Here is a 13,255-nt window from a genome sequence, read left to right on the forward strand (position 1 = left end):
CACTCTACTGACTTGGCTAATAAAAAATCAATTTCAGCGAGATGGTTTTGGGCTTTCCTTCACAGGCACTGTTGCAGCTGTTATCCCCGATTCAAGTATTTGTCTGCAAGAAGGAGAGGCTGGTTTTGAGTCCAGCTCTCCCCAAAAGTGGGAGCTGCTGAAAATGATGTTTTAGTGAAGCCCTCTTCTCCTTGGCAGCCTGCAGAAATGCTGCACGTGAACAGCACTGCTTCCTTGGCATTTCATGTAGCGTTTTGCACCAGAGCATGAATGGGCTGTAAAGTATATCTGTGTTCTGAGAGAAGATTGCCTATGTGGAAGAGCCAAGTCCGGACTAAGTGTGACTGACCTTAACAGGAAAATTGCCTTATGCTGTGTTGACAGTTGTCACTGTAAGAGTTAAGATAGCTAATGCCATGCCAGGGTCTAGAGAAGAACGCTCCCATACATGTTCAAGATTCTTTTGATGTGCAGAAGTTCTCCAGTTTTAATACTGCACCAGGCAGTGCTGCAGATTCCCATCTGCCTTGGAAAGGCATCTTTGTGCACGAGTGGTTCCATGTCCCCAGATCCTACAGCCATGGGGCTGGGGGAGATGGGTGGAATTGAAGCTCTAAGAATGAACCTGTTTGGGAGCATGTGGAGTCTGAAGCCTTAATTCAGGATGGGTGTTTACACTTAACTTTCCCTGTTAGGCAGAGTTGTGTTGGTATGTTTCCTAGGGGCAGTATATAATTTGCTCATTGACAGACTGCCCTATTTAGACAAATTAGACCTTTTTAAGATCAGTCCCATTAATTGGTTTTGACTGCACTGCATTAATTACAGGAGGGTTAGTGATGTTTTAATTGTGGAGAATTGTTCACTAATTTGAGGAAAACAAGTCAACACTGCACGTGGCTTCCAGTGAGAGTTTGTTATCTCTGTCTTCAAACATGGTACTTAAGGCATTACTGTAATCTTGTGGCGGCTATAATTACGTGTATAACGGGGTGGGAAGGAGTCATAAAAGAGATGGTGCAAAATTAGCACCAGGGAGCACAGTGGGTTGTGCCCAGGGCAGGCAGGGCTGGTGGGTGCAGTCTGGGTTGACTGTGGGTACAGACTGGGGCTGAGTGCAGTGCAGCAGTCCCCTCCTCTTGTTTGTTAGAAATGTGATGGAGCTAATCACTTAATCACTTCAGTAAGAGTTGGGGCTTTAAATACCTGAAGTCACTTGGACTCAGCTCTCAGAGCTTTGCTGCCAGCCCAGACAGTGCTGTTGTGTTTCAGGACTGGGGGAAGTCTCTGGTTCAGCCCCTGGCAGGAGCTATGGAATCCACACCTGTACAGTGCTGTAAGGATGCACGGTGCTAGCAGAGTAATGTAGTGCCTTCATCTTTGCTGGAGAAACTAGACATCTCAAACATGCTGAGGGCTTTGAGACTGAGGTGGTGATCCCTTTACCGCCCTGCGTGTGTCCTGAAACCGTCTTAATGTACCGTATCATGGCACTGTAGAAAGTCAAATCTCTTTTTAGCCTGACTTCCTAAGGAGGCTTATGTGCTTGTGCTGTTTATATCTTCATCCCTTCCTTGGGGACCTTTTGAACCTGCTGTCCAGGATCAGACAAATGCATCAGCAGAAGGTGTAGGTGATAGTCCCAGCCGTGCTGCAGGGGCCACGTGGGCACAGCCAGTGCTGCTTGGCTGGCAGCGAGCTGGGACTAGCAGAGGGGACATCCCTGCAGCAAATGGAAAGTTGCTTTCTACAGCACTGTGGAAATGGGCAACGTGTGGAATAAAGGGAGCAGGAGTTGCATTCTGAATTTTTGCATGGTGTATGTCCAGACCTTCTTTAGCTTGAGAGTACAGTGAGAGGAGACACCTCACATGGAGCCTCCTCCTGAGGGGTGGATGGGTACATTTGGGGTAACCTGGAAGCTGTACAAAGCCTTGCTGAGATCCTAAGCCCTGGAGCTCCTTCTGCCCTCGTGTCCCTTTCCTAGGAATGCAGAAGTGATCCCCGCAATCTCGCCTGACCTGAGGAAAGCAAAACCACCCCCACTGGGTTATATCTCATGAGCAAAACACTTGTGTAAACTGAAGTCTCTCAGCAACAACCTCAATAAACTAAATCCCTCCCGGGGAGAAAAAGATAATCATATGAAGAGGCCCAATATCCCCCTGCTGTGCATCTGTCAGTCAGCTGCCCGCAGGGAAAAAGCGGCTGTGCCATGATAACCCTGGGCAGAGGGAAGGGGGCCAGATGGGCGGGGGATTAAAGCTGCAGCAGGAAGAAGGAATTGGGACTGGCAGTGCTGGCAGCCCTGGTTGCTGCTGGTTTATGGGAGGTATGAGGAATGCAGCACGACTGGAGGCTGCTTCTCCTGGGTGCTTGGTTACAGTGGGATGTGCATTAGGGACTGAAAAGTGGAAAGAGACTTCTGCTGTGCTTTACCAGGAGCTCCTGCTCCTCTCCTGCAACCAGGATTGGCATCGCTCCTGCATCCATGCTCCAGGGCCTGGCACACACCTCCCACCAGTGCTTGGCCCCAGCATCCCATGCCCCAGCAACCTTTCCTGCTCCTCCAGCTTTTCCTTGTGACCTCACTCCCAGCTCTGCCAAGCCTCCTCTTGCTCATCCTGGCATCTCCTCATTTCCTGGAGAGTCAGTAGCTCCATGAGGAGATGGGGAGAAGTGTGCCTATAGAAGTTCTTCCTCTTGGAGGAGATGATGTACCACCGTCATTGTAGCCACATCAAGAAGCAACTCTCATCTTACTTTATTAGGATGAAATGGGAGAATTTAGGAGTAACACGGATCTCCAAAGTTCTTCTCTTTGCTGTGATTATTCTTTGAACTCCATTAATTACGCTAAGGGTCATGTGGGATGCTTCCATGCCTGTCACGACCAGCGTGCATGGGTGGGGGAGGTGGCAAGCAGAAGGTGCACCCCTGGTACAGACTTGTTTGTGCAGAGGTGTCAGTATGTATTGTGGATGTCTGATTGCACACCTCCTGCTGTGCTGCAGGGGCAATGCTAGTGAGATCCACTGTAAATGTGTTGATGACATAGCAACCACAGCATCACTGGTCTGCCTGGTTCTGGCACAGTTTTCCTGCTCTCGCTGTCCTGAACGCAAATGGTTGCATTTCTGCCTAGCTGTTGAGATACCTTGATCAACGAATTGTTCATCTTGGCATAACTTTTACAGTTATATGAAGGCAAGCATCTACCACTGGTAGTTAAACTGATCTACTAGTACGGTATTTGATGTTCTCAGCCAGCATATTTGAATTGCTTTTTGTACAAGGCATGTAGCTGCTTCACTGCATGGGTTTGTAACAAGAACAGGTCATCTGTCGGTCATCAGAATTTTCAAGATAGAGCAGAAAAGAATGCCAATTGGTGTTTACATAGGCAGAGCTGAAAGCTTTTGTTACTAATTTCTAGGCCACAGTTCTGAGCTCACTGCAAACACAGTATTTTCTGGTAATTGAAACCACTGCTTTCTCAGGAGGATCTAAAATATTCTAAGAGAAATGCCATGTAATGTCAGCAAAAAGGCAGTGAGCCAAGCTCTCAGATGCCTCAGCTCTTCTTAATACTTTGTTTGTGTTGGTTTGTGGTTAGGTTTTTTTAAGCCTTGAATTCTTAGGGACTTTCAGGTAAGAGTGAAAGTGTCTTTGGAAAGACATCCGAGTGTCGCTGAGGATGGCGACTCCTGAAAAGATTCTCCAGCAATGTCTCTTTTTTTTTTTTTTGGATTTGCCTTCCATGAACACTGTATTGAGTCCTTTAATTCCTGAATACCATCTTCCTTGCTGCACCAATCTTATTTTCAGTCTTTACTCTGCGATCTTCATGAAACTAATGGGAAACAAGTAAATCCTGAAGGTAGGTGTTTTTCTGCTTGGAAAATCTTTGAAGCTGGAATTCCCCCTGCCTTGATTTTCACCCAATTTTCCTGGTAGACTTTGCTCATGGGCTTGAGTCTTCCAAGAGTCATTTCTCCTGCTGCCAGACTTTGGTGCTTTAATAACTGAATTATTGACTCGAGGACTTTTTGGAATGGCTGCCTCATTCTTCTCACGTGGTTTATTATTTTTGGCCTGTTAGCTCTGATAGGTGTTAGATTTAATTATAAGAAGTTGAACTTGATTATTTAACCTTAATTAAAGCACTCTGGGTCTACGTTCCTCAAATTACTTAAGAAAGTATTACAGTATTTCCTTTCTGTATAACCTACATTAAGGAGTGTCAGCTGAACACTGAAAAAGAAAGGGATTTCTCGCTGCTTTCCTGAAGTGAATGTCACTAGGGCATGGTGTCAGAGGTGGAGATGTTGCAGTGGAAGCAGGACTGCTGCAGCTATGGTCTGCCCCACACCCCTGCTGTGTGACACGCGTTTGAGTGCATGGGCATCAGTGCCCCATCTTTAACACTGGACAGTGCTTTGCCATAGTAAAAGCCTGCAAACAGGATTTTATTTATCTATTTATTTGAAAAATAGTCTTCCTAGTTTGGGATTTTGTGGTCTACTTACTATCTCATTCAAATCATGGTCACACCAGTGGTGTGGGAGACATCTTTTCATTGAGTATGGCATAAGTTTCAGATGAGGTAGTGTGGGTTCTCTTAACCAGTATGTTAAAGTTATAGTCCAACTCATTTTATTCAGGAGCTTCAGAGCTAATTGTTAATAAATGCTAATTCAGATATATTTAATTAAATATCAAATATAGTTCAGTGATGGGCTTCTTTTTAAGTGATTGAGTGGTTAGGATATGCAGATTTTCATGTATTTTTTGTTTAATTTATATACCTTCGTATGTGGCACATTGTAGACTAGTTTTTATGAGATACTGCAACTCTTTAGTAATATAATTTAATTACTTGAAGTGTGGGATCCATCTTTACTACATGGAACATATGAAAATTGCCCTGCCTTGATGAAAGGAGAAATTAACAAGTGAATAAAACTGCGGGGCTTTTGGGGGATTGGGGTCCTCAGCTCAGGTAATTGGGCAGAAGGGAGGTTTTGAAGGTGGATGTAGTGGGGACTCTCACGCTGACAGCCCTCAGGGATGAGCCGTCCTCACACAGTTCTGCAGTGCTGGAAGGCACCAGGTGGCTGTGAATTTCTAGGATGCTGTGAGGCAGGTTTATCCATGGCTGTTCATGCCACAAGCTTTCTCAGTTCTACGTCTTGTACCAATTCCTGTGTTTGTTGTGCTAGCTGTTTCCCAAGTGCTTTCTCCAATGCTTGTGCAACTTTCACTGTTTTTTCTTGTGCTAAAGCATCCAAAGGAAACAAGTACAAAAATTAAGTAGAGCATTTTGTACCTGTGTGGCTATGATAAAGATCCTCCCTTGGTCTGATTAAGCCTGATAATTAATCTGATCTAACTCTCGAGTTTGCCTCCCTTGGCAGCTGGCAAACTGCTGCTTCCCAGCCCACATGATCGCACTGAACTGAACTAGCATGTGGGGGACCTGATGGAAAGCTGTGCGTTGTTGGGGTTAGAAGTGAGGCACAAATATGTGGAGATTCTCCCTAAAATAGCACGTCGTTTCTAAGGAAATGAGAAAGTGATGTAAAATGCATGGCTGGTTGGTTCTCCAGTTGAGTAAGAAGTGGTTTCTAGAGGACATAAATTATGCAGTAAGTCATTTTTAATATTAGTTTTACTGATGCCTTTTAAAGTGGCTGTGTCATTCTGAAAATAGTCTGAATGCAGCCATAGCAGTGGCATTCTGAAAAAATGCTAAATAGTCAAAACCTGTGGCAAAGAGCTACACCATAAAAAAGACAGTTATCTTTCTGAGTAAACCAGAGGCAAAGTAAGCCACTTCTTGCCTTGGAGAAAAAAATCAGACCTTGGTCCTATGAACTTTGGCACTCGCATTGCTTTAAACACAGGGTTAGTCTTATGGGAAGGATTAGGGTATAAACGCCCTCAGACCTGGGCTGTATCTTTGAATTTGTGACCTCCGTGTGCAATATGATATGAGAAGATGTGGATTCAGAAGTGTGAAATCAAGTCCAGGCTCTGAGGGAGATGTAGACAAATCTCCATGCAATCAAATGGCATTTATCCAGCTCTTTTTTCCCCACACTGCTGTGTTTGTGTAGGAGGTGAGTCCCCCAGGACAGGAACTGCATTGCACGTGGAGCAGATGCAGCTCTTGCCTGGTCACATTAGCTAAGCAAATCTTGTAATGGCTGGGATGAGTTTGGCTCCTTGACATCAATTCAACTAAGCTCAGACAATGCTCCTCAGAAGAGCTGAATCAGCATAATTCCTTGGTGATGCTGGAGTTGGTCCTAAGAGGTTTGGTTTGTAAATGTGTATATTTTTAAATTCTATGTGATTGGCAGCGTATAACCAAGCAAAAGGTATTCACGGCCAAATTTTGCAAATATTGGAATTTAAATGATGTGCAAAAGCCATGTGTCAACTGGACATCTTTTCCCTGTCTGCACAGACGGTGTTTTTACCAAGTGTTCTGAGTTTTTCTCTGTAGAAATCCCATTGAGTTGATCGTTGCTGTTCAGCAGTTGAGTTATCTGTGTAGCTCTCCTTGCAGCTGCTGGGAGACTGAGGTGTAAGCAGTGGGGCCTCATCCTGCAGGGTGCAGGACTCAGCATTGGTTTGGTGGTAGAGGTAGAGTCAAGCCCAGAAGGATGGCCATCTTTATTGGCAGAGGTAGAAAGAGAATCTTGAGTTGTACTGCCAAAGGGTGGCTAGCCTGGGTTTCAGTGTACATTGAGAGGAGATACGTAGACATTATAACTGTGGTGGTGTTAAGCAGCTTCCTTCTGAACGTCCTCTGTTAAATCTCATCTTTGAACAGTACCTTGAAGAGATCTGAACCTGGTTTTCCCACCCTAGCTGTGTAACCATGCAGCCTCTTGACATGGGGGCAGTGTCATCACCCTTTCTTCTCCTCAGTAGTTTCATAAATAAAGCCTACATTTCAGAGGGAACCTGTGTGCTGAATTCAACCCAAGTCCAAAAGTGACTTCAGGTTCTCCAAAACTGACAAAAAAATGTTAAAAATCTTTTGACGAACATGCTATTTCCATTTTCATAAGTTATGTGACTGATGTTCCTGTTGGTCTCTCTTGACTTCTTTTCCATAATTGTTTTCTGGTTGCTACCAACAGGAGTGCTTTTTGGCTGGGCTGAGCATTTGCCCTCGCAGGAGACATTTCTTCAGCCTTCAATAGCGGTGAGCTCCGACACACGCTGGTCCTGTGATCCTCAGTTGTGGGATGAGACCTCCTGGTCATCTCAGCCCCAAGGTGGGTCCCTATTCAGTCATTCCTTTGTGATTTCCCCAGGGCCTTTGTTATGTATTTCTTCTTGTTTGCCTTGCTCACAGTCCACCCTCCTGCAGATCCAGATCAGCCCTGGGTTTCCCGATGTCTACCACCATAGGTGGTGTTTCTGTTTTGAAATGGATGGTATTCAGTGGCGACGAAAACATTTACTGGTGGGAAGCTCTAGTATCTCCAGTCTCTGCTTGGGTTTCTGGTAGCAATTTCAGTATCTTTGCCATAATAATACTGATTTAAACAGGTACCATTGAGTGAAGGACAGTTAGAGAGTGATGGATTTTGTTTGCCTATTATTCACTTCAGACTGCCAGTGAAACTGATTCTGCTGATATTTATGGTATTACAACTGAGTGACTCCTTTTAAATCAGCAGCAGTAATGTGATGTGAAATGAGAGGAGCGTTGGGTCTGGCACCCAGCGCAGCTCCTGGCCGTTTGCTCTGATGCTGTAGGTGGTTGCAGCAGTTTTTCCACTCCTACAGAGATTCCTGCACAGCTGCTCACCCCGACAGCCTGATTTATGCCCTGGGATTTATGGAGCTGAACAAATGACTGTAGAAAAGCTATACACTTCATTACACTTGGGCCAATTTTCCCAAGCCGGAGGGTAAATCCTCTCTTCTCTACCTGTGCTCTGTTTGTGCAGCTGTTGTGCATCCTCAGTGATAGTCTGAAAGCTGAAAGTGATGGGATGTTTCAAGGAGCCTAAGGAGTCGCTTATTCTCCTTTGGGAGTTGAGCTTAATAGTGATGTAGGTGCTGCTGCCTTCTCTCACTGGATGTGACTTGCTGGGGGATGCAGCAGTATATTGGGAACCAAGTCCAACTGATCAGTTGCTCAGTTCCAGTTTTCACATTAGAGAATTTCAGGATGTCCAGAGCAGTGTTTTTCTAACATTATGGTTAAGATCGTTTTTAATTGCCTCTCTTAGAACTGTTTAAATGGACTCAGTATGGTGTAATGTGAATTAGCAACGCTGCCGTAAAATTAAGACACGACTCAGAACTGAACCTTTGTGTTGTTTGTTACCTAAGTTCTCTAGAGGGAACAGAGACTTGTACCTGCAGTTCAGCTGGGAAAATAGTGGATTGAATCACACAAAGCTGTCAAAGCAGGGTAATGGTAAATGTATGTGGGTTTTTTCCTCTTTAAAATTAAAACTGGTGAAAATTTCTGTAACTTCTTATAAATTTGCTGAGTGTTTGGTCTCAAGGCACATTTCAGGAAGGAAACAGAATACTTTAGTTTTATCTCCATTAGCAGCTTTAGTAGCCTGGGAACTGTGTTGGTGCTACCCAGATTAATGAAGTGTGCAAATTAAAAGTTTTGTCTGATCCTTCCACTATATCAAGCGTAACTGAAGTCTGAACTGGCCATTCATCAGCAGTAGCTTTGCACAGATGTTGCCATGTGTGGCATGAGTTGGCCCACAGGAACTTTTCTAGTGGTGACAAATGAACCAGAAGAGACTTGACAGAGTTTTCTGATCCCAGCTTGAGGTTTTAGCACTCTTGTGTTAAGAAACACAGATCCATGTTGAAACTGGGCACGTGGTGTACCACAAATTTGCTGTTTCCATGGAGACAGCTATGGAAGCAGATATTTCCTTTTAAGAAGGGAAAAGCGTGGAACAAAGAACATGTACTCCAAATGGGTACAGGTTCTTTGCAAAACCCAGGCAGAAAGTGAGCCCCCTTCGGCTGCTCCTGTGTAAGTGAATTTCTTGGAAATCAACCACAGGCTTACATTTGCATAAAGAGGCAGATCACGTGTGTGCTGAGTGACTTCTGATGTTCTAAGGGCTATTGATGGAGGTGGGGCATTACTGATCTCAGAAAGACTTGCTTCAGTGGATGAGGGAGAAGGGTGAAAAGGGCTGAGCCTATAGAGGTTTTATGAATTTATGAAACCCTCCTGTTGGGGGAAAGGAACTGCTTTGGCTTTGTCTGTCTAATACATTCAATTCTGAGTAATCATAGTGCTGGGAGAACCACTCAGGGCAGACCCAGCGAAGCAGACCTGCAGCAGCCACCATGTGATGCAGAGTTAATTCTTTTACCATCGCTTCATCTGTTGTAAAATGGGGCTGAAAAAAATCCTCAGTTCCCTGCAAACACTACTCTATTGGCTTTCCCCATTGAAGCTGGATCAAGTCAAAATTACTTGACAGATTTAGCTCCTTCTCTACTTGCCTATCCTCTATTACTCAATTTTATATTAAATCTGTGCCCTTTGGATCAGCCTCCACCTCCTCACATTGATATCTCTATGCTGCTCCTGCCTTTCCAGGGAAATCCAGTGCAATTTCTGTAATCGTGCCTATCGCTCTGCTCTCATCCATCCCTGCTCATGGTTTCCCCAGTAGGTACTTTTTCTTTCTTGAATTCTCACCACAGGCACTTGTATAAAGGCTGTTTCATAAATGCTGGGAGCGTGCTTCGGTGAAATTGATGTCACAGCAAGTAAAAGGGACTTGATTCTTTTGCTGGTTGCATGGTGTAACAGCCCCAAGGTGGTTCCCCGCCTGCATGACAAATAGTCACACACTGAAAGTTTTCTGCATTTTCTCCAGTGTTCTGTGCTAGAGTAAAAGAGCTTAGTGCTGATGAGCTCTGGAGAAAACTATATATTAACAGTAATGAGTATTGCTCTGGTAATGGATAGTGCTGCTCTTTTTTTTTTTTTTTTTTTTGATAGATGGACTTAATAACGAGAAAACTTTGCCACGAAGATCATGTAAAGCACAGAGCAGATGAAAACATGGGGTGAACAGGAAAGGCATCAGTGGGAAGCAGATGGGCAGCACAGTATGTGGTGTGCCTGGCATTTGTTGTTTTGTGAGCGGAGGCTCAGAAATGAGTTACAGTGGGACTAAGAAATGGAAAAACACTGAAACACATAAATATTCAAAAGAGCAGAAGAAACAAATGTATTGACCTAAATGACCATTGGTGACTCAAAAGCTTAAAGGCAATGCATTTAAATTGTAATTGTGCATTAACAGCACGGAGGCATGTGGACAGAATGGGGCTGTGAAGATGGAAAGGGCAAGCTGCTGATTTCAGGAACAAAATATAAAATAATGGAAATAGTTCCCTTGAGAGTCCACCTTCTTCTGCTTTGACCACAGAGACCTTGACAGATGAGACTTGTAGGTTGGTATCTTGAATTCTGCCAAAACCAACTCCAGTACTGCTACCCTCTTCTCAGCGGGGCTTTTCAGTAGTGTGACTTTGTCAACAGTTCAGTCTGAATCATCGCCATGTGATTCATCCTTATGAATTGTAGGCTAATTGCAATTTTTGCTTTTGTTTCTCCCAGCTGAAAGCAAGCTGACCTGCATGTTTTTGCTTTGTTTCATCCATAGGGAAATTTTGCTGTGTTGGCCCATCATCATTTTTCCCTCATTCTAGATTTTTTAAAATAAACAGTAGAGATTACCCTGAATGAAAGGTTGAGCTGATCTCTTTCTAACAAATCTCTTCCTGGAGAAGCTTGAATTAAAACTCACTTTTATTCCTGCAATTGATCATTTTACAGATGAGATACCATCAAAGTACTATGATTGATTAAGTCTTAATGTCATAGATTTTTGGAAGCTGTTTCTCAGATAGAAAAGGTGCAATATCTATTCTGAAACCTAACCTCGATTTTAGACATCTAATGATTTCTTCTACATTTGCTTTCGATTTTATTCTGTGTCCTTGTAACCATAATTTGTATATATTTCCAGCCTAGCTCTTGCAGTGCCTTAGTTTGCTTCTCTGCATCTCTATTGCTTTGTTCTGTATTTATTCATGTTAGTGTGTGCTTGCACAGAGCTTATAAGCAGAAGGGGATAGACTTTTTACACAAGCAAATAGTGATAGGACAAGGGGGAATGGCTTTAAGCTAAGAGGGGAGATTCAGGTTAGAGGTTAGGAAGAAATTCTCTACTCAGAGGGCAGTGAGGCCCTGGCACTGCTGCCCAGAGCTGTGGGTGCCTCATCCCTGGAGGTGCTCCTGGGATGGATGGGCCCTGGGCAGCCTGAGCTGGTGGGGGGCAGCCCTCAATGATCTTTAAGGTTTCCTCCAACCCAAGCCATTCTGTGACAGCAAGGAAAGTCGTTTTTATTTGTTACCATGAAAAGTTATTCTACTGGAGATGGTTCTTTGACAGTGAGCACAGGGACAGAGTTAGAGATGAAGGTTAGGTTGGGATGAAATCTGAGGGAGTTTGAAAGACGATTCTGCATGAATAGGTGACTGAGCAGTAGTGCAGATGAGATGGGTAGAAGCTGATGGAAGTTGTCCTTTGGGAAACAGACCTAGTGCTTCATGGGCATGAAAAAACAGCCTCAGAAAACAGGCAGTGTGGAAGTGCTGCAGGGGTGCCTGGCTTTCCTCTGAAAGTGAAAACAGTGGAGAAAGATTCTAAGTTCCTACGCACTCTTTAGATTTTAAGTATGCCTTCAGCCAAGAGGAAGAAAGAATAGAGTTCCTCCTCCCCGTCTGTAATTTCCTTGCACTGATTATTATCTAGTGTGCAAACATTTGCCTCTGCATGTGTGGTGGGTGCCATCAACTCTAGAAGGCTGTCTTTCATTGGGGGTGGAGGGAGTAGAAAAAAAAGCTTTTCTTACATTTCCTGGAGCAGAGTTCTGTGGAGCACTTCAGGTGCTTGTTTCAGATTATTGCTGTTCTGCTTGCCTTTACCTTTGAATTAGAAAGCTCTGTTAATAAGCCAATAGGTGGTTTTGCATGCTAGCATGATCGGTTCATCCCCATGGGAGTGTACTCTTCGTTATTAAAAAGCAGGAAAAAAATGCATAAATCAGTAATTAAACTAAAATTAGACTTCATCTACAAATGTTGACTCTGAGATTTTCCAAGTCAGAAATTTCTGTCATTCTTTTTTTCTTTCTGATAAACTGATGGAGTCAGAGCAAATAATGTGCATCTTTACAAAACATCAGTACTCTAGCTCTTAATGAAGGAGCACTGTTTAAGTTGCTGAGGCTTTGGTTTCCACTGAAACAGGAGGGAGTGACAGCCAAAGGGAGGGAAGCAGGCACTGGTGTACTGAACTCCTGCAGGTGTTTCTACTGCTGCTTTTTCCCAGCTCATTTCATTCTGAGTGCAGACTGAGCATCTACTGAGGCACGGTGTGGTGGTGGGGTTGGGTTGGCTTCAGAGCAGATCTGATACACGGATGTGCCTGGCATGTGGATTTGACCAGAGGATGGTTAATGTCCATCTGTACATGATCATCACCAAAAAACAATGCCAGGAGCTTCTGTTTAAACCTGTAGTGTTACAGAAAGCAGCTTGTCATTGTCTTAATCTTTTTAACCTGTCATTTAGCCATCACTCTTTCCAAAGTTTAGGCACTTGAGTATCTGTGCAATACCTCCTCTGGCCTGTGTTACAAAGTCAGGGAATATGAAGTAGGTTTTCTCAAATAAAGTCAACTCTGTGCCCTCTCACCCTTGCCTTTGTATTTGCTGTCACCATTTGTGGTTATTTTTCCTATCTTGATAAGACATAAATAGAGAAGAGAGTGTTTCTAAGATCAGAGCCTTCTTCCACTGAAGCTAACAGTAGTTTTGAGGCTCAAATGATGAGCCAGAAAGCAAAAGCAGCAATGAGACAGCTCTACACCAGGCCACAGTTAAGTGGGTTGTGTAGATGACTTCCAGAGAGGTACAGAGCCCAGAGCAGCGTGTGCTCAGCTCTCCTCTCATCAGGTATGCAAGGGCCTCAACAATTGTGATTGTCACAATAATGTTGGATGGTCTTGGAAGTTTTGAGAGTTTTCTTTTAGTTTTGAAGTAAATCACACAAATAAGCATCTTCTTAATTTTTATATTGAATATCTAGTTGCATAATTGGCATTTAAATGAATCAATATACTGAATCATGTTTAGATGGCACTAAGGATAGATCCAC

The 13,255-nt window shown here is 43.8% G+C and overlaps 1 protein-coding gene across 1 annotated transcript in view; it reads left to right on the plus strand.

Moving 5' to 3' along the window:
• Positions 1–7,230: 7,230 nt before the first annotated feature.
• The window catches only part of PAK5 (p21 (RAC1) activated kinase 5), a 57,328-nt gene continuing 51,303 nt past the window's right edge, over positions 7,231–13,255 (plus strand). The window contains exon 1 of the mRNA XM_065731540.1: positions 7,231–7,292. The gene's annotated coding sequence lies outside the window, so the exon portion shown is untranslated. The remainder of the gene's footprint in view (positions 7,293–13,255) is intronic.

Source organism: Cyrtonyx montezumae, unplaced genomic scaffold (assembly GCF_038088225.1).
Source record: "Cyrtonyx montezumae isolate F1298 unplaced genomic scaffold, pur_monq_1.0 scaffold_0, whole genome shotgun sequence".
Lineage (NCBI taxonomy): Eukaryota > Metazoa > Chordata > Aves > Galliformes > Odontophoridae > Cyrtonyx > Cyrtonyx montezumae.